A 19,262-nucleotide genomic window follows, 5' to 3' on the forward strand; every position below is an offset into this window, starting at 1 on the left:
CATGGCCAAGATAATCCAATATATGCTCAACACGGCTAAGATGAGAAAACCTTATATCCACATACCACACAAGGCTTCAAAAGTAGCAAAATACTTAATTGAAAAGTTCTTATATGCTACCCGTATAATTTAAATTAAAGTTCTCTATGATAACTAGAGAACATTATTAATGTTTAGCAAACAATAGAACCCTATATGTTCATGTATTCAAAAGAGTTCAGTATATGCTCACTTTAGTGATGTTATGCATATCATGAGTTTGAGCTATATGTATGTTTGAGCATGGAATTTAAGCACATTGATGAGAAGAACAATTTAAGCTATTTGACATTGCCTCTCAGAAGTTTTTTTTGGTTAAAAAGATTGGATAAAGAGAGCAAGCAAGAGAAACAGAAGGGGTGGAAGAGGTGGAAGGAGTCAAGGAATGGATACTGTGGTCTCTTCACACTGATTCAGAATGCTTTCACTCCTGAGCATGAGGCATCACACAATGAGTTTGAGGATGATAGCATCCATGAGGTCCATGAGGGAAATTTAGGTGATGATGGCTCTATTGAGCAAGAGGAAAATCTTCAAATTGTGCCCTATGTAATGCCCTTCAGCAAGATGCTAGCAGTGATGAGGCTAGCTCCATGGTAAAGGGTGAGGATATTCTATACAAGACAAGGATAATTAGCTACTTTTAGTGTCCACCTATACCTTTGTGTTGCTTGATTCCATTTTCAAGGGTTAGAGGCCTCCGTGATGATGTCTCTACCTTGAAGGTAACATTTGGCCATGAGGGGGATATATGGTAGGAAGGGAGTGTTTATTGTTTCCCTTTGGACTGTAGGTGGCATAGTCACACTTTGGCTGATGAGAACATCAAGAAGGATTGGGAAACACATTGGGTAGAGATCAATAGAGAGTTTGAGGATGAGATCAGTGCATGGATAGAGCTACAAATTTTGGTAAATCATATGTAATTGTATGTGTGGGAGGGAAATCATTGAACTATTGCATGGACAACTATCTACTGCAAATCAAAGATAAATTCTCGAATACAAGATCTGTGAGATCCTTGCCCTCTCTACACATGGAAATCTTGACTGCTAGCAGCGATAGTAGCAACCTCACGCAAGGCAAATCTTCCCACTCGGGGCCTTGCGCATGAATGTCCAGACAAGAGATTAATCCCTCCGTTCTTCCAAAACTGAACCCGGAAAAAACTTCCCTCGCCCAGAAAGCATAGGCGATTCCTCTAGGAAAATCTTCTAACGTAGTCAAGGGCCTTAACTATCCTTTGTATTTTGACCAAACGGTGGGTCACATGGCCGGATAAAAGGAGTAACTTGCACTTGGTTCACGGAGACCAACGCTTTTTTTCCCATCAAAAGAGGCACAGCCGTTGATTCTTTTCCATAGAACAAGAATTATCCTATGACTTACTTTAACTGTCTCGTAACTTGAACAGAATTGAATTTTATTATAGGAATCCATCGATCCAGCCTAACCCCATCCAATCCCATAGTTTAGCCAACTGCCCAACCATTGTATTGATAGGATCCATTATAAAAATTTGGTTATGTTTTGTCTCGGGGTACAAGGGAAAAGAGTTCCCAGGCCCCCTAGCTGACTCTCACGCAAAACTTAAATAGACACACCACTTACGCACCCAATATGAAATTGCCTTTTTTTAAACTCAACTATTTCCAAAACAACAGAGTAATAAAACCACAATGTTTCCATCATAATCCTTCGTATTCCAGTTCCAAGTCGAATTTCCAATCATTCTTTCCTCGGTGTACCTATGGCATCATTGGAAAGGCATCATTGGAAACCAAAACGCTCACCACTTGCTCACTCAAGGGCCTTTTCAATAGTTCCTAACCCATAGTACCCACCAGGAATATAATCAAGTTTTTTTCATAAAATCCATATTCCATTCATTCCTTCCTTAGCGTACCTATGGCATCATTAGCAACCAGACCGCTCACCACTTGCTCACTCAAGGGCCTTTTCAATAGTTCCTAGCCCATAGTACCTAGGAGTATAATCACATAAAATCCATATGGACTCTCCCTAGATCAACCAACAAGATCCATGTAAAAGAGCCATGAACTCATCCGTTGAAACCCGCAAGGCCAATCAACCAGATCCATGCCCCTGTTCAGAAAACAACTCCAACTCATTTTCTTCCTCGACCCACGTGTGGGTATCGTGGGCTACCTAGAGCCCGAGCACCGTATGGTCAGCACCCTCTAGATTACTTCGCAGGTGACCTAGCGCTTCACTCATAGGCTGTTTCCTTCGTCCCTCATCCACAACCGGAAGCTCACAATTTTAACCAAACCGAAGCTAGTCAGAACCTCGGCCGATCTTGCCACGCGAGATGTCTGTCTTTGACTCTCTGTCAGCTGTGCAACATTTCCACTTAGGTCCCCAGGACCTCTTTCCATAAGATAGTCAAAATGCTTCCCCCAGCATTCTTGACATAAAACAATCTTTAAAAAATAGGTTTCACATACAAATACAATTTCCAAACAAAATTCATATCTTTCCGTATCATTCCTCATCATTTCACATTATTTTTCATCATTTCAAATCTTCCACATCATTTTACGTCATTTCTCATTTTTTCACATTTTTCCACATCAATTCACATCACATTATTCCACATCAATTTACACCCATTCACATCTTCCCACATCATTTCCACATTCATTCACATCCCACATTCATTCACATCATCCCACATTGTTCCACATCCATTCACATCCTTTCCACATCAATCCACATCCATCCACACATCAATCCACATCGACCACATCAATCCATATCAACTATGTCAATCCACATTAACCCAAACACCAATCCACATCGACCATATCAATCCACATCATCCCACACATACTTCACATCACTTCGCATTATTCCACACATCCCACACATCACTTCTCATCACTCCACTTCATTCCACACATCCCACACATCACTTCACATTACTCCACATCATTCCTCACATCGCTACACATCACTTCTCATCACTCCACATCATTCCGCACATCCCACACATCACTGCTCGTCACTCCACTTCATTCCACACATCAATCTACATCATTTCTACATCAATTCAACTCCCACAAACGATGGTTTCTTTTTGCATGAGTGAATCAGGTTTGATTATCAACTTTCCTTGATCTAGTTATTGGATTTTTGTTCCACAATCAACCAGGTTAAAAGTGCAGTTACTCTACTTTTTTATACTGACAGAACTTTCTAAGTCTCATTTGGTATCTCTCATGAAGTACACATTGGGTGTCCCTCAGTTCAAAAAATGACAAGGAGTACCACAATCTTGGACTAGCCAAGGAGACAAAACTGGTTGTTATTCATGAGTCAAGATACTACGACTTGGTGTTGAGAGATGTTATTGAACACTTTGTCTTACAAGGGTAGAAAATTATCTTGAGACCACTAACATTGGAGATGGTTTGAGATGCTAAAGATTGAGTTGCTGGTCCTTTCAAATGGAGATGATGTGGGCAGCACATAGATCTAGCTCTTATCTTGAATGCATGTTATAGTTTTTAAATTTATAAAATAAATTAACCATTACTTTTTAAATATTACATTGGATATCTCTCATGAAGCACACATTAGGTATTGTGTTGGGTGTCTCTTATTTTAGAGTAGGTCTCTTCCTTTTTGTTCTCATTTACTTATCTATTGTGGGTTTAAAAAATGGCAAGGAGTGTCACAATCTTTGGACTATGCAAGGGGACAAAATTGGTTTGTTAATTATAAGTCAAGATGATGTGAGTTAGTGTTGTGAACACTTTTCCTTACAAGGGAAGAAAATTGTTTTGAGACCACTAACATTAGGGTGTGAGACATTAAAGATTGAGTTACAAGTCCTAATGGGGATGATGGGTTTATACTGGACTCTAAAATACTTTCTACAAGGTATGCTATGAGGAAGGAAGCAGTGCCTGTCCTGTGATTGTGGCTTATGAGAGAACAGATAGCAGGAATAAAATGTCCAGTGTGATTGACATGATTAAAGTGCTACCATTGAACAATAGCATACACATAGCTCTGGCAAATCTTCAGAGATAACAAAGGTTGAGGAGCTCCCTGATGTAACCTATGATGGCTATATTGCTTTTGAGCTCCCTCCTTATAGGGGTGAGTCCACAATGATGGGAATGGAGCACAAGAATGATGGTCATGTATGGGTTGATTATGTTACTTGATCTTTTGATTGCTTTCCAAGAATAGTGCCTCTTAGAAAATATGGTGGTTTGAGAAGTTATAATCTTGAATTTTAGTCGTGTGTATTTGATAAATGAGAAACAATGGGTTGGAAAGCTGAGAAAAAAACCACAAGCCAGGGCTATTAGATTTGAAATGGGAACCCCGGTGTGCATGCATTGCAAGTAAACACTAAAGTGTGTATGCATTGCAAGTAAACACCGAAGTGTGTATCTCAATCCCCTGCAGTTATTTATTACTGCATTCCAAGAGATCATGAATTCACTACAAGATGTGTCATTTGTTAGGGAGCCATGATCACCATCTTGGAGAGGGAACAACTTGAGAGATCAAAAGAGTGGTGGAGAATAAGGTCTCATGCTAGAACTACACCCTTTGCAACACCCAAGTAGGTTGAAGTATCAGTGGCCTAGGAATTGGTGATGGACATGCTCCTTAAAGAATCAAAGAACTGTACATCTGAATTTGGTGACATGGAGATGTTGAAGTATCACTGGCCTAGGAATTGGTGATGGACATGCTCCTTAATAAAGAATCAAAGAATTGTGCATCTGAATTTGGTGACATGGAGATGTTGGATCTTTTGAAGTTGTTCACACCATTATCTGATAGAAAAAGGATCTAGAGATGTATGGAAGAGGCAAAGAGATGTCCACAATATAGTGCAAAGGGTCTTGAGGCCATACTGAATCTCAAGAACACATTAAAATACCCACTTCTTCATAGTATTCTTAGCATCAACCTCATGCATTTAAGATGTTTGTTTTGGGACCTAGCAGTGGTTTGGATTTGGTGAACAAGATAAGGCCAAAAGGAGAGTTGCGAAAAATGTGGGTTCACTTTGATCATGTGCATAGAGTACATGGTTGGCCAACTATGGGTGCTCATGTGTATGACCCTTTTTGTCAAAGAGCTTTTGATTAGAGCAATCTACAAGTTCAACATTGAGGATAGATATGCACAGATGGATTTCTAGATGATGTTTAACTTCATTATTATGCAATATTGTCATGAAGTGCCACAATTTTGAGGTTTGGCAGACAAGGCTAGTGTAAACTGGCCAGTAATCAGATAGGTCTACAATAAAGGGAGGCCAATGCCTGAAAAGGAGCGATCTTGTGCTTTTCACTGGGACTAGACTATGATTAAGCAAAAAAAGAAATGTGTAAGAGCTCCATTTCATGAGGAGCACAAAGAAATGTATAAGAGCTCCATTTTATAAGGAGCAAAAGGTAGTATGTATACATTGGAAATATGCACCAACAGTGATAGCTACTCAAAATTGTAGGAAAGAATTACAACAATGGTGGAGGAAGGGCCATGAATTTGTAGATGAGATACCCTACTTGGAGACATGCTTGCATCGTGGAATGTGCGTGCATCTCATTGGGGTGCTTGGTTCTTGAAGCAAGATAAGGACAGTCCATTTTCTAATACAAATCTTGCAAAAATGAAGCATGAGAGCTAGAGTGGGATACACAAATCAAATTACTCTTTTTGAGGCAAACAGGTGCAAACTTGTCCATGATGGCACTATTGATGCAAAGTGTAAACTATAATGCTTACCTTGCTGGTAAGCATTTTGGAGCAGGTCCAAACCTAGAGGTTATACAGGATCGATTTCTCAGCTAGAGAGGGGACACCTCATTAGGAAGGAGGTTGGTTGTGACCTGACTCATTCCACCCACGGAGGAGGCCTGTCTAAAACCCCAAAAATGCAAAACAGTTTTTGTCAGACAGAAAGTGTGCGGAGGAAGAGACTGACCATGTCTAACCCTTGTGTGGTTTTGGAGAATGATACTCATAGGTTGAAATATGTGAGTGGTGGTAGTAAGTCAATGAAAAGGTACGCATACCATGACAACAATAAGCAGAGAATCACATGAAGACAATATCATTGAATTGGATTTGAATCATAGCATCTTGGCAATATTAAGAGCTGACCCACATAGCTAGGTGACATGCTTTGGGAAAATCACAAAGACATGTACCCGTTTGCAATGCTCTCATCAGTCCTATGGGAAGCTCTGGAGATGTTGGAGTGTCGGCTCCTAGTTTATGTTCACAATGATCTTATCTAGGTGGTGTTAAATAGAGCTACATATGGTTATGCAACACAAGTATCAACCATGCATGGAATGTTGACACAACCCTTGTGATTGGTCCACCCTTGTGATTAGTTTTCCTAGTCTAGCTTGGGGGGTTTGGCCAATTGCATCCCCTCTAGTTGAGAAATCATATCGTATGGCCAACACCAACATGACCAATAGCATGCACAAGCACCGTATAGTATGGCTAGCAACATGTCTAGAGGGCACACTTCCATAAAACATTAGTAGCATGGGGTGGGTCCCTTGAGAAGGGGTGCCTTTCATAGGTGAAGAAGGTGGAGGACTAGGTGCCTCATGCACACCTACCACTAGCCAAATGTGTCGTATGGTATGGCCACCAATAGCAACAACATGTCTAGGGTACTACAGAAGGGCGGGATGCCATAAAACATTAGTAGCATGGGGTGGGTCCCTTGAGAAGGGGTGCTTTAGTAGGTGAAGAAAGTGGAGGATTAGGTGGCTCATGGACACCTATACCACTAGCCAAATGTGCTGCCAAGTATAAGGGGCAGCCCACACTTGCTTAAAATATTACCTAGGCACCCCACACTTTATTAAATGCAGGGTGTCGTCTTGTAAGTGGCCTTATCAAATGCTCCGGTGTGCTTGTGTCCACCACCCTAGAATAAGTGCATGTGTACACAAACCTCCATACTTCGTCTAAGTATCCAAAAGGATTTTGGGGAAGAATTTAAGCCTTGTTTCAATGTTTTGCAACACTTCCAAACAATGGTTCTAGACCAAAATAAGCACCCCAAACGTTTTTTTGGGGTGTATTTAATTTATTACTTACACTTTCGATGAGGACACGTGTTCGGTGTAGAATTTAAGTTGTAAGGCATTTGTAATGCATGAGCGCATTTTCTGCATGCACGCTTTCTTGTTCGTTTTGCATGAGTGAGTCTTCTGCATTGGGATCTTTTGGAATGCTATTACTATGGCAATGAGTGAGTCTTCTGCATTGGGATCTTTTGGAATGCTATTACTATGGCAATGGAATGCTTTTGTCCGCTTCTAGAGCTCCTTCATGGCCGTTTGCACCGTCTCCATGTCGTGCTGATGTCGGCCAGGTTCTGGAGGTTTTTCGTGGCATCCTTTGGTCGTCGCTGCTTTTGGCAGATTAAACTTAAAAAAATATTTTTTTAAATTGAATAATATGAACTTTAAAAATAATATTATTGATCTAATTTTTTTTTCGTACACACCCGGGGCCCACTCAAGTGGGTGGAGACGATTTTCCCTTCCAACAATTAGCCAATTATCATGGTCGGGCAAGGGCCACGTACCATCGGGCAAGAGCCACGAATCCCCCATGACCATCGCGATGAGTCAAGCGCTGGAACAGCGGAGGGGTCTCGTATGGATCCTCCTATCTCGGGTGATCCACCACCCGAGGAGGAGGAATCACTCGAGTGTTCAAGGAGCAAGAGCCCGAGCAACCAAACACATCAAGCGAGCATAGGTGTCCCTTTATCACATGAGAGAGCCTAGTGGGACTTGAACTCATAACCTAGAGATTACAAGTCACAAGCTTGACCACTACACTAACTCAGTTGGGACTATTGATCTAATTCCAACACTGCTTCTAGACCAAAATGTGAACAGACTAAGATTCCCATGATTAATTTTTACTATTCGTCGTTGCAGCAATGCTTGTCATTTGTTAGAGTCGCGATGCTCTGCCTCATTACAGTGTTATCTCAAAAAAAGTCCCCGCGCTGTGCTTACTATGTGGGTTGCTGGCCTCCTAATCGCAAGACAAAAAGAGGCGCTAAGTATATGTGTAATAAATTTACTTTAATAATTAATTTTTGTGTTAAAAAAAGTATTCTTATTAAAAACAAATCTTTTAATTTACCTTAAATCAGCTTTCGTTAATTTTTAATTTTTTCTTTAGTAAAACAAACTAAAGGGTTCTCTATCTAATTTGCTAGAAAGAAGTAATAAGAATAAGGAATGTAATATGAGAAAAATTAGGAATGTTTCATTTAACCCTAGTTTGGCAATCTCTATATATAGGGGAAAAGAGAGGATTCCCTAGATACTCCAGCTAGGAAGTGTCTTAGTTTGCACACTTCTTAGTTATGTTCATTTTGAACTAGTAAATGATATGGAAAAAGAGAGTATGCCCAAATCGTTGCCCATAGCCTCTATGGCAATTTTTACATTCTAGGTCGACCTAAATCTTTGCTGCTGTAGAGATGAAATATGGAGTAATGTCTGTGGAATTGCCATAGGCATGCAGGGCCCATTAGCTCAGTTGGTTAGAGCGTCGTGCTAATAACGCGAAGGTCGCAGGTTCGAAACCTGCATGGGCCATTTCCATTGATACACCCTGCATTGTTCCCCCCCCCCCCCCCCCCCCCCCCCCCTCCTCATTTACTATTTGTCATCGCAATAAGGTTGTTGGTTCATAACTATTTAACATTTCATAGCAATTTAAGAAGAAGGTTCATAACTATATTTAACATTTCATAGCCAAATTGCTTCACAGTTTTAGTTCCCACCATTGCATGTTTCAAGCATTAACAAAATATAGGATGATTCTGGAAGAGAAGGAATCGTGGAGCACATTGTGATGGGGAAGGAAGAAGTCTTACCTGGAATTAGACTATGAAGCAGAAATGTTTCGGTTCCCAGCAGAGAGAGTGACTTGGCTTACATGTTAATATCGCTGAGCTTGGGGTGTAAGAATTAGCAGATATAGGCAAACTAATTACAAGATCACACAATTACACAGAGCGCAGACATGAGGAAGATAACTGAGATTATTTATAATGGCCTGAAGGCCTTGCCTTATACAAAAGGCTTAAAATGACGCTACATTAGTGTCTTTTAAATGTTTTAAATGTTCTTATTCTTAGGTTTTTTGCGTTTATATAGGAAACGTTCATTTCACACACATCATATTGCTCACATTGTCGATCTAGAGGGTAAAAAGATGTGGTTGCATCACACCAATTCACGAATTAGTCTTTGAAGCCATAATACTCCCAATTCATGAATGAGTCTTTGAAGCTATCGCACTCAATTCACGAATGAGTCTTTGAAGCCCATACTCCCTCCTTCCCTGTAGAGTAGCTGCTGCAAGGAACTCTGCTTTAGTGGAAAGATTAGGTTTCATGGGCTCAATTATAAAAGGTAGCTCATGGACCATTATTGTGGCTTTTGACATCTTTTGATATTAGTCATCCTGACTCTTGGAGTCTCATGACTTTCATATCTTGGCTTGTGGAAGGCTATTTCCATCCTCTTGGTGGGAGGTTAACTCACTTAGGCATCATGACTATTGTATGAGATTATTTATCTCTTTAAGATTTCTTGTATCAATCCATGGTGATTGTCCTTTATCTTAGCTTTATGAGATCACTCCATTTCAATTGGTATTAGAGCTCTTGGCTTAGATCCTTATTTAGGGAGTACTTAGAAGATTAATTATTTTTAAATTATTTTAAATTAAATTTCAGAATGCATTTTTTAATCATGATGATGAGTAGTGATAATTATTTTCGAATTACTATTAATCTAGTTTTTCAGAATGCATTTTCTTGATCATGATAAATTTTTATACAGTTTTTAGATTGCCAATTCCTTGATTTAAAAAGATTAGCAATGATATTTGTGTTAATCATTTTTGAATTTGTATTAATCATTGTTTTCAAAAACCCTAATCCACTTTACTACTTGATTTCTTGATCTATATCTTGAAATTTTCTTGATTTTTGAAATTAGGGTTTATAAAAATTTCAACAACCACATTTCAGTGATTTCTTGCATTATATTGCTTAGGGTGTATACTTTTTCAAAGATCAATCCTTGGAGCCCTTTTTTCTTCAAGATTGAAACCCTACATTGCCAAATCTTTGAGTTCTTGAAGGAATATTGCAAGAAGAAGGTTGCTATGCGGAATCTTGGTGCAGTTTCAAGAAAGCGTGTAGAATCTTGGTGTAGTTTCAAGAAAGTTTATAGAATATAGTTGCGGAATACAATTTGTTGTGCAAAGTTAAAGATTTAAGTGCAAAGTTGAAGAACAGTGAAGATCTATCTCAAGATTAGTGCAAAATTGAAGATTATAGTGCAGAGTATTGTTCTCTTAAAGATCTATAGTGCTAAATAAAGCAGTTTACAAATTATGCAAATTTCTTGATGCAGAACAACAACACATATTCATACCAGTATTGGATGTTCGAGCTTCATAGTTTGATGCCTAGTCATTTTTGAAATTTATTCGACGAGGAGGAGACAGTGTGCCAGATGGTCCAGATGCTCCACGCACAACGATTTCATGACTTCATTGCTTGGTTACATCGGCACGGATGGTTCGGTTTTGTTCATATGGGATGGTTCTTCTTTTGGTGACTTGATTGAGTTTCCCACACTCCGGTTTATCGTGATTATGTTTTTGATAGGGATGTGGACTACACCGACACATATACTTATGATGATGATGATGTTCGTGATACGGCTATAAATGATTATATGGGTGATGATGATCATTCATGGGATACATTTAGTGAGTTATGGCATGACAAGATTGGATCCTTGGAGGACACGTATCAAGCATGCTTGCCCTCCTTTGGCCGCCATCACAGTGCCTATGAGCATGAGTTCCTAGTGCTAGATACATCAGACTATTTTTCTAGGATTTCTATTTGTGGAGATATCACTGATATGACCACTACACCTAGTATTCATAGTGTTCCTGGTAGTGTTTGTGTGGATAGAGTTCTTGTATTTAAGTAGTCAAGGATAGTGCATGAGAGTAGTGATGATTTTTTTGAGATTAGACCTCGGAGAGGTAGGATTGTGCATATGGATCTAGAGAGCTTTATATTTGATTTAGACATTTTTTTAGATCTAGTGATTAAAGAGGTTGACCTATCTTGGGATACAAGTTATACATGGATTCCATTGATGGAGACATACCATGATCGTGATGATGACTTTAGAGATTGTGAGGAGACATGATCATTGATTTGATGATGCCACTTTCATCTCATGTGTGGATACACTATCAGTATTCAGTGATGATGATGCTTATGGTGATCCTATTGATCATGCTTTTGCTTTGGAGGACCACACATATGCAGAGGGTTTCACACATGAGGGCATGTTGTATATTTTGGATCGTGCCTATACACACATTGATGTAGTGGATCATGCCACAAATGATTCAAGCTATGTTATAGTGGATGATGGCATTGGTCACATGAGTTCTTGCATAATGCCAACTTTGAGATGTGTCTCTTTTGCTTCCATGATTGTCTACACAACCCTAGTTTCTTTGGAGCCGGGACACTCATCATATGCCACTTGGATATATGGTAGTTGATTAAATGGCATATCATTCTGATGCACTTGTGACATGTCAAAGTCTTGATCTACATGGACCATTCGATATTCCAATTAGGATTTTTGCTTCCATTTGGTGAATACCCTGGATGTTAGTTTCATGTTTTAGTCGCAAGGATGGTCTTATGAGATATCCCTAAGACTTGAGCTTTCTTTTTGGCCTAGGAGCTATTATCACATTGGATTTGAGGGTCCATGATGTATACTTCATTTATCCATTTGACCCAGGAGGATTCATACATCGACATTGACTTCTTGCACTTTACTTTGACCCTGGGGGATATTTGGCTATTTTCATCATCGATAGTGGTCCCTCACACTTTAGCCTTGTCACCGACATTGACTTCTTGCACTTTACTTTGACCTTGGGGGATATTTGGCTACTTTCATCATTGATAGTGGTCCCTTTGATCTAGGTGCAAGATTGCTTAGCCTCATTATCGACGGGAGGCCCTCGTCCTTTTCATTTGACTGTAGGGGTCACACTCCTCATTTTATGGTATTTGGGTCTTACATGATAGTGACTTGGTCATGATTTTTTGGCTTTCATATATAGCCTTTTGTATATGTTTGATTTTTGCATGATCACCCTTTGATTTCGAGGACAACATCATTATAGAAGGGGATGGTTTGTAATGAAGCAACAACTTTAGATTAGGTTTAGGACCATGGTCATGGGCTCAAGTATAAAAGGGGATTCTTGGACCATTATTATACCTTTTGACATCTTATGATATTGGTTATCTTGACTCGGAGCCTCATGGCTTTCATACCTTGGCTTGTGGAATACTATTTTCATCCTCTTGGTGGAAGGTTAACTCACATAATGGCTATTGTATGAGATTATCTCCTTAATCTTATATTAATCCATGGTGATTGTCCCTTATCTTAGCTTTATGATCACTCCATTTCAGAAACAAAGGTTTGACATCGACATTGCCAAGAGATGGCACTTCCCGCCATGATGAAGACAAAGTTAGAAGTTTCTTTTGATAACATGAAGAGAACATATGAAAATGATTCTGACTTTTCTGATGAATACAAGAAGTTGATAGGTCATGATTAGTTACCTCATTCGGATCAATCATATGATGGTTTTCTTTTCTTCCAAAAGATATTATGCATTACTAAACCATTTAGGCAAGCTATTATTTAAGAATCACGTTAACCACCTTTTATTGGTCATAGAGGAGCACTATCTACTTTGCAAATAGTTTCCAGAGATTTCTTTTAGCATAAAATGTGTAAAGATTTCGCTAAGTTTGTTTCTGAATGTGTTGTTTGTCAAAAGATTAAAAGTAAGAAGTTTGGTTTGCTTATAGCTTTACCTAGTCCTAAAATAATGAACCGTGGGAAAAAATAAGTATGGATTTTCAGTGGTTTTACTTTTAGTGCTAACAAGAATGATATGGTTTAGACTATAGTAGATAGATTTAGCAAACATGCTTACTTTGCAAAAAGACATTGATTGCTTATCAAGCCACACATGTTTTCATTAAATAAGTGTTTAAGCGTCATGGTTTACCAAATATCATTGTTTCTGATAGAGATAGAAATTTTTATAGCGACTTTTGGACTACTTTGTTTGATAATCTTAAAGAAAAACCTAATTTCTCTACTACTTTTCATCTTGAATTAAATGGATAAACCAAAGTTGCAAATAGTACAATTCTTGATTTGTGTATATCATATGTCTCATCTCAGCCGAAGTAGTGGGATAAGTATTTACATATTTTACAATTTTCATATGAAAATTATCCTCATACTGCTACTAAGAAAGCGTCATTTGAGATAGTCTATGGTAAGACTTTTCCAACTCCTACAACTAGACTTTCACATATTATAGAGGCAACAGATTCTTTTGTTACATACTTTGACCAAATTCATGAGTTAGTAAAATTGAATATTCAAAAAGCTCAAGAGAAATACATGAAGTACGTAAATCATAAAAAAATGCAAACATGTCATCTTCAGTTCTTTGTGTTGAGAAAAGGAGACTTAAGTCCATGGAGACCAATCCTATACTAATGTTAGCTCCTAGGTTTTATGGACCTTTTAAAATAATTGTAAAAATAAATGATAATACATATAATTTAGAGCTACCTTCGAATTGGCATATTTATAATTCTTTTCATATTAGTCTTTTGAAACCTTTTAAAGGACCTCTACCTTCTCATCCTACATTAGAACAACCTCCTGAATTGGTAGATGAAAAAGAACATCTTGTGCATGAGTTTGTCATCATTAACCCACAAGACCACCACTACACGCACATGCAACACTTATGTTAAGTATCTTGTGACTTTTAAGAATCATCTTATTGAAGATGCCAAATGGATGCCATAAAAGTTTTTCCATTCTTACCAAAATCTCATCTACTCTTAACATCCACGTAATTGAGGTTAAATGTAACCCAAGCAGAAGGGAATATTAGTCATAACCTCTATGGGGATGCCCATTATTTTATTTCATGAAATAGATCTTTACTTCAAGTATAAATTAATATAATTTAGTATAACTTAATATAATTTAATATGATTTGGTATAAATTACTATAATTTAGTATAATATCTTTACTCTAAGTACAAATTAATATAGTTTCATATAATTTAATTCAAGAAATACCTTTTAACTACCAATTACCATAGCATATGAAAGATAATTAAAACACATGCAAATAACAGAGAGAGAGAGAGAGAGAGAGAGAGAGAGAGAGAGAGAGAGAGAGAGAGAGAGAGAGAGAGAGAGAGAGAGAGAGAGAAACCATAAGAATACGACACAAGATTGGGTTCAATCTCCGACACAAGATTGGGTTCAATCTCCCATAAGAATACGACACAAGATTGGGTTCAATCTCCGACACAAGATTGAGGCTCTCTCCACGGCATGGGTATTTTTAATCATGTTCAAAAATTTAACCCTTGAGCCAATAATAGAGTGCACACACAAGATTAGGATTTCCTTTTACAAATTTGGCAAGGCACTTATCCTATTCACACCTTTGTGCCTTCCACCATAAGCTTTATTAACGTGCACATACAATTTAAGTGTCCACACCCATACACAAAAGGGACAGCTAAAATATATATACATCAAAATTCAGGTGTACTGCCATAAATTAACCATGCAAAATAATATTTTGAGTTGATAGAAAGTAAGATCCTCCACATGTGACACACTCGCACTACTCATTACCATTTTCACCTTGTATAACCTTAAAATAAGTTAATCAAACTAAACACATATTTACCACTTGCACCTTGTGCAACCTTTAATAATTTTCTCGCACATTCATCTTAGAGGTTAGTTTCTACACACATATTACTTGAGTATGTATTCTTTCTAAAATATTGAGCATCAAAAATATAATAAATCTAATAGCCATAATAGTCCTCCTGTTTGAAGAGAAACAACCCTCAATTATGAAGAGCAACTATTCTTAGATGTATATCTATAAAAAAGTTTCATGAAGGATACTTAGAGGCTAATCACGCATAGCCTAGAGGCTCTTTCTAGACATGGAATACTTCAGATATCCAATGATCGAGAAAGGCTAAGAGGCTGATCAAGCATGGCTCTCACAGAGGCTCATATAATCATGGAATCTAAATAACTCGTATGACACCTCAATCGGTACCCTTGTACGGTTTGTGCGACACCTCAATCGATGATTCTTACTCAAGCATGACACCTCATTTGGTACCCTTGTACTCATCACCTATACTCATTAGCAAATAAATATGTTAGGTTACATGCAATTAAACACAAACAATAAAAATCACTTGCAAGTATCATAGAGATATTCCATCAAGAAATTATACGTGTTGTAATTTCTAGTGTCAAAAAATATTAGACATAATTATCTCTATTAGGAATAAGGCTAGAGATATATATGCATCAATATTTCTCACCTAGGATTAGTCCTTGTGTCCCATAACACCAAGACTAATTCATAGTGAAAAAATCGTAAAGTAAAGTTCAAGATGAAAGGGTAAGTTTCCTCAAGAAGATCTACTCTGATACATAAAATCTCTTCCCTTGAAAACTAGGAAATTTGAAGCAATATCATTTCACTAATTGTGGTTATTGTTGTTTATAAAACTTCCAAAGAAGAAGTTAAGTGATGAAAATCTATTCAATAAATGTTAAATTAAGCTTTGAAATGTGTCAGATTTTCTAAGAAAGTTAGCAAAAAAATAACTCTATAGTTTCAATATGAAATAACAATGAATAACATGTATTGTTCGGTGATCAATCAAAGGATTTATGTATAGATCATTGTTTATTCATATTTTCAAGCTCAATTGTTTGGAATCGTGATATGATTCAATTTGTATTTCCTTCCGCGTGTAGAGATTATATATTAGTCATTAAAATATCATAACTATTCTAAATTTGAATTCACTAGAGTCTAACCCTTTTGGTCTCAAATAAAATTTATAAGGAAAATTTTCATATATATATATATATACCTTATAATTTTCATATATATTTATATAGGGAAACAAATATCATAGAAATATTTATACAATTGGAAACTTCCCTGGTCACTTGGTATGAGTTTTTGAACATGGTTGATGCCATGATGATCCATGACTCTCTTGTTGATGAAGAATATTTCTGCATCAAGTTAACAATGCAATGAAATTAACTAATGAATATAATGATCAGCAATGTTAACATTATCATATGAAATGGCAGTTTGAAAAAAATATTTGTCAAGACTAATAGATAAATATTTAGATGAAATAGATGTGTTTAAAATGAAGCTTAACTTTAGATAGATAAAAAAAACATACCTTGCGTGATTTTAATAAATGTTATTAAATGAATAATGTTTAACAAGGTTGTGCAATGTGAAATTAAAACAATGTTAAATGAGTGGAACCTAAGGGTCTTAAAATTAAACTGACCTTAGTTGATGTCAAATTATGATTTCAAATTAGTAAATTTAAGCTTGTAGTAATTAATTGGTTTAAAAATAGAGGTGGTACAAAACATGAAAAAAGTACATGAAGCTATAGAATAGTATCATTTTCTAATGAGGGAAATGCACTGAGGAGGTTTTGTTTATGGCTAAGGATGCCATATGCCACACTCGTATAGTCTGAAGAGTTGATGAGGAAAAGTATTCATGATGAGAAGGGTAATGCCTACCATCGGAAATTCTTATTTGGTGGATATGGAGTTGTATTTCTGTGACCATATTGAAGAAAAATAAAATATGAAGTCAGTCATTTGGGTATGCATTTGGAGTTAGGGAAGTGATGTTGAAGTCCACTACTTTTGTTACCGAGTCCCAAACAATCCCAAAAACCCAAAGAATGAAGGGTCCCCATTCGTCCAGAAAATCTCTAGGAGGAGGCTCGTAGTCGATGAGATTTTCCACTAAGTTATGAATGTTTGGCCTTAAAGTGTTCCTAAGAGCCAAGAGTAGTGGTCGGATCAAAGATTGATTAGCCATACTTGAAATTTGAATAAAAATTAAGAAAAATAAATTAGGGAGAGAGTAGAAGTTACGTGCATTATGTAATATGACAACTTGACGGAACATTACTCTTGATCATAAAACTTCTTGCCACGTTAGCTTAATACACCAAAAGTAACTTTGTGAATTCATAGTATTCAAAACAAAAAGACCGTGTCCTTGAATTAAGGGAGCATGCTTTTCTATGCACAAGAGTCTTAAATAGCATAAACTAAAATTTGGATGTATCTCAACCTTAAATCGCTACTTGACAAAATAAATTCTAAACTGATTATTAATATCAAGGTAGGAGAGACTTTAAATTTATGAGTTGTTTGCTACAAAAAATGAAATTTGAAATCGATAAAAATGTTAACAATAGCAAATTCAGTTAGTAAATTTTACAATCCTCTAATAATACGAATGTGATCAGATACAAACACTTTCTTGGGTGGTAACTTAGATTTAAGGTAGTAGAAACAAGTAAGAAATTCTTCATTAGAGATACTACTGGATCATCTTCTACACTATATCTTTGAATGATATTTAGATGCTCCATGATCTGACAAAAGTGGATGTTAGGAGTAAAAACTATGTGTTGCCTCCAATAGGTATCATGAAGAAGCATTCCTCGTGATCGCGTGTCCAAATTTTTGACCATTCGTTACCTTGTTTATTGTTGCAGATTTGCAATAGTTGTTGAAATACATTAGCATTTCGTTCGGATAAATAAACTAATCGAGTACATTCTGACATAAGTTATAGGAGTTCTAGGGTGGATAAGGATAATGTGGAGATGTTCGAGTCATAGTTTGACAAATAAAAGATTTTTGGTAATTAGAACTTTCAAATTGTTAGGATAAAAAATCCATAATGAGTTCCACTTTCGGTGTCATCCCTTACATCTTTTTTTTTGTCTCAATTGGGAGCTTAATAGGAAGCTCTTTTGGTTTGATGTTAGACTGTACAATGTAAAAGGAATGTAAAGGAAAATAGTATGAATAACTTTCAATTCATCCAAAATTTAAACATCATATAAACATGCAATAACAGGTCATTATTTATCAATCTACCAGCTATGATTGAATTGGTAAAACGAAGAAATAAATTTAACTATTTCACTGAAAGACTATCAAAATTTAAAATCCTATAAATAAATGGAATGAGGCTAAGAGACATTGCTCAAAAAAGGTTTAGATGAAATAAGGCCTAAATGTAGAAATTTTGGTCATAAGAAATGGTTCACGGTCATAGGACGGTCTCTAACTAAACCATCAATACCCATATTCTCGAGGAAATAAAGATGGCCCGAGTCTTATGCAAATGATTCAGAAGAATTGGGACTAATAACCTTTTAAGTCTTATGGTAAAACAATCGTTCTGATACTTAAATTTGATTATTTTATATAAGTATATACTAACTTAATCTATGATGTGCCTTGATAAGGCTATGAACACAAGGTCCAAACAGACTTTAATTTCACTCTATTGCATCATCCATCATAAAGGATGATAGAGCGATAAATATTGCATTTGAATACTATACGTTAAGATTATATCTTTATAGAAAGGGGGAAAGCTGGAAAAACAGTCCCCACCAAGAGACTGCACTACTAAAGCAATGATGGAAGATTGTATCATGCTTGGCTATCAGATTTCCTGGGAACACTCTAGTTCTTGTTGTTGGAGGAGGAGAGATGGGCTTTATTGTGTCAACTCTTAAGTGAAGTTAAATGTGAAATGTAAAGGACTGTAGGAAAAACCCAAATCTTTCTATACTTGGTCCGTTTCAGTTTATATATAATACATATTATATATATATATATCTTTAAAGCCTTGGTATAAGTTTTTTTTAAACTTATAGAAGTACCTTACAATTCTCACTAATTTTGCTGTAGTCTCGTCAAGCCTCAAGAGTTTAGTCCTTTGTCCCAAAAGTTCAAAAGAGATGAAGAGAAAGAGAAGAATTAACCTATGATGTCAACGATTCCTCAATGGTAGACATATAATCGAATGATGCTAGGACTGCTCGAGTGGTCCTGATCATCCCAAAACACACATGGCTAGCCCCATGGTTA

At 36.9% G+C, this 19,262-nt stretch overlaps 1 non-coding gene across 1 annotated transcript; it reads left to right on the forward strand.

Annotated features, from left to right (window-relative positions):
- The first annotated feature begins 8,610 nt into the window (after positions 1–8,610).
- On the forward strand, positions 8,611–8,684 carry TRNAI-AAU (transfer RNA isoleucine (anticodon AAU)). Its single transcript has one exon. It is a non-coding gene; the product is annotated as a tRNA-Ile (tRNA).
- The last annotated feature ends 10,578 nt before the right edge of the window (positions 8,685–19,262 follow it).

Source organism: Cibotium barometz, chromosome 25 (genome assembly GCF_041138505.1).
Source record: "Cibotium barometz isolate CiBa-2024 chromosome 25, ASM4113850v1, whole genome shotgun sequence".
NCBI lineage: Eukaryota > Viridiplantae > Streptophyta > Polypodiopsida > Cyatheales > Cibotiaceae > Cibotium > Cibotium barometz.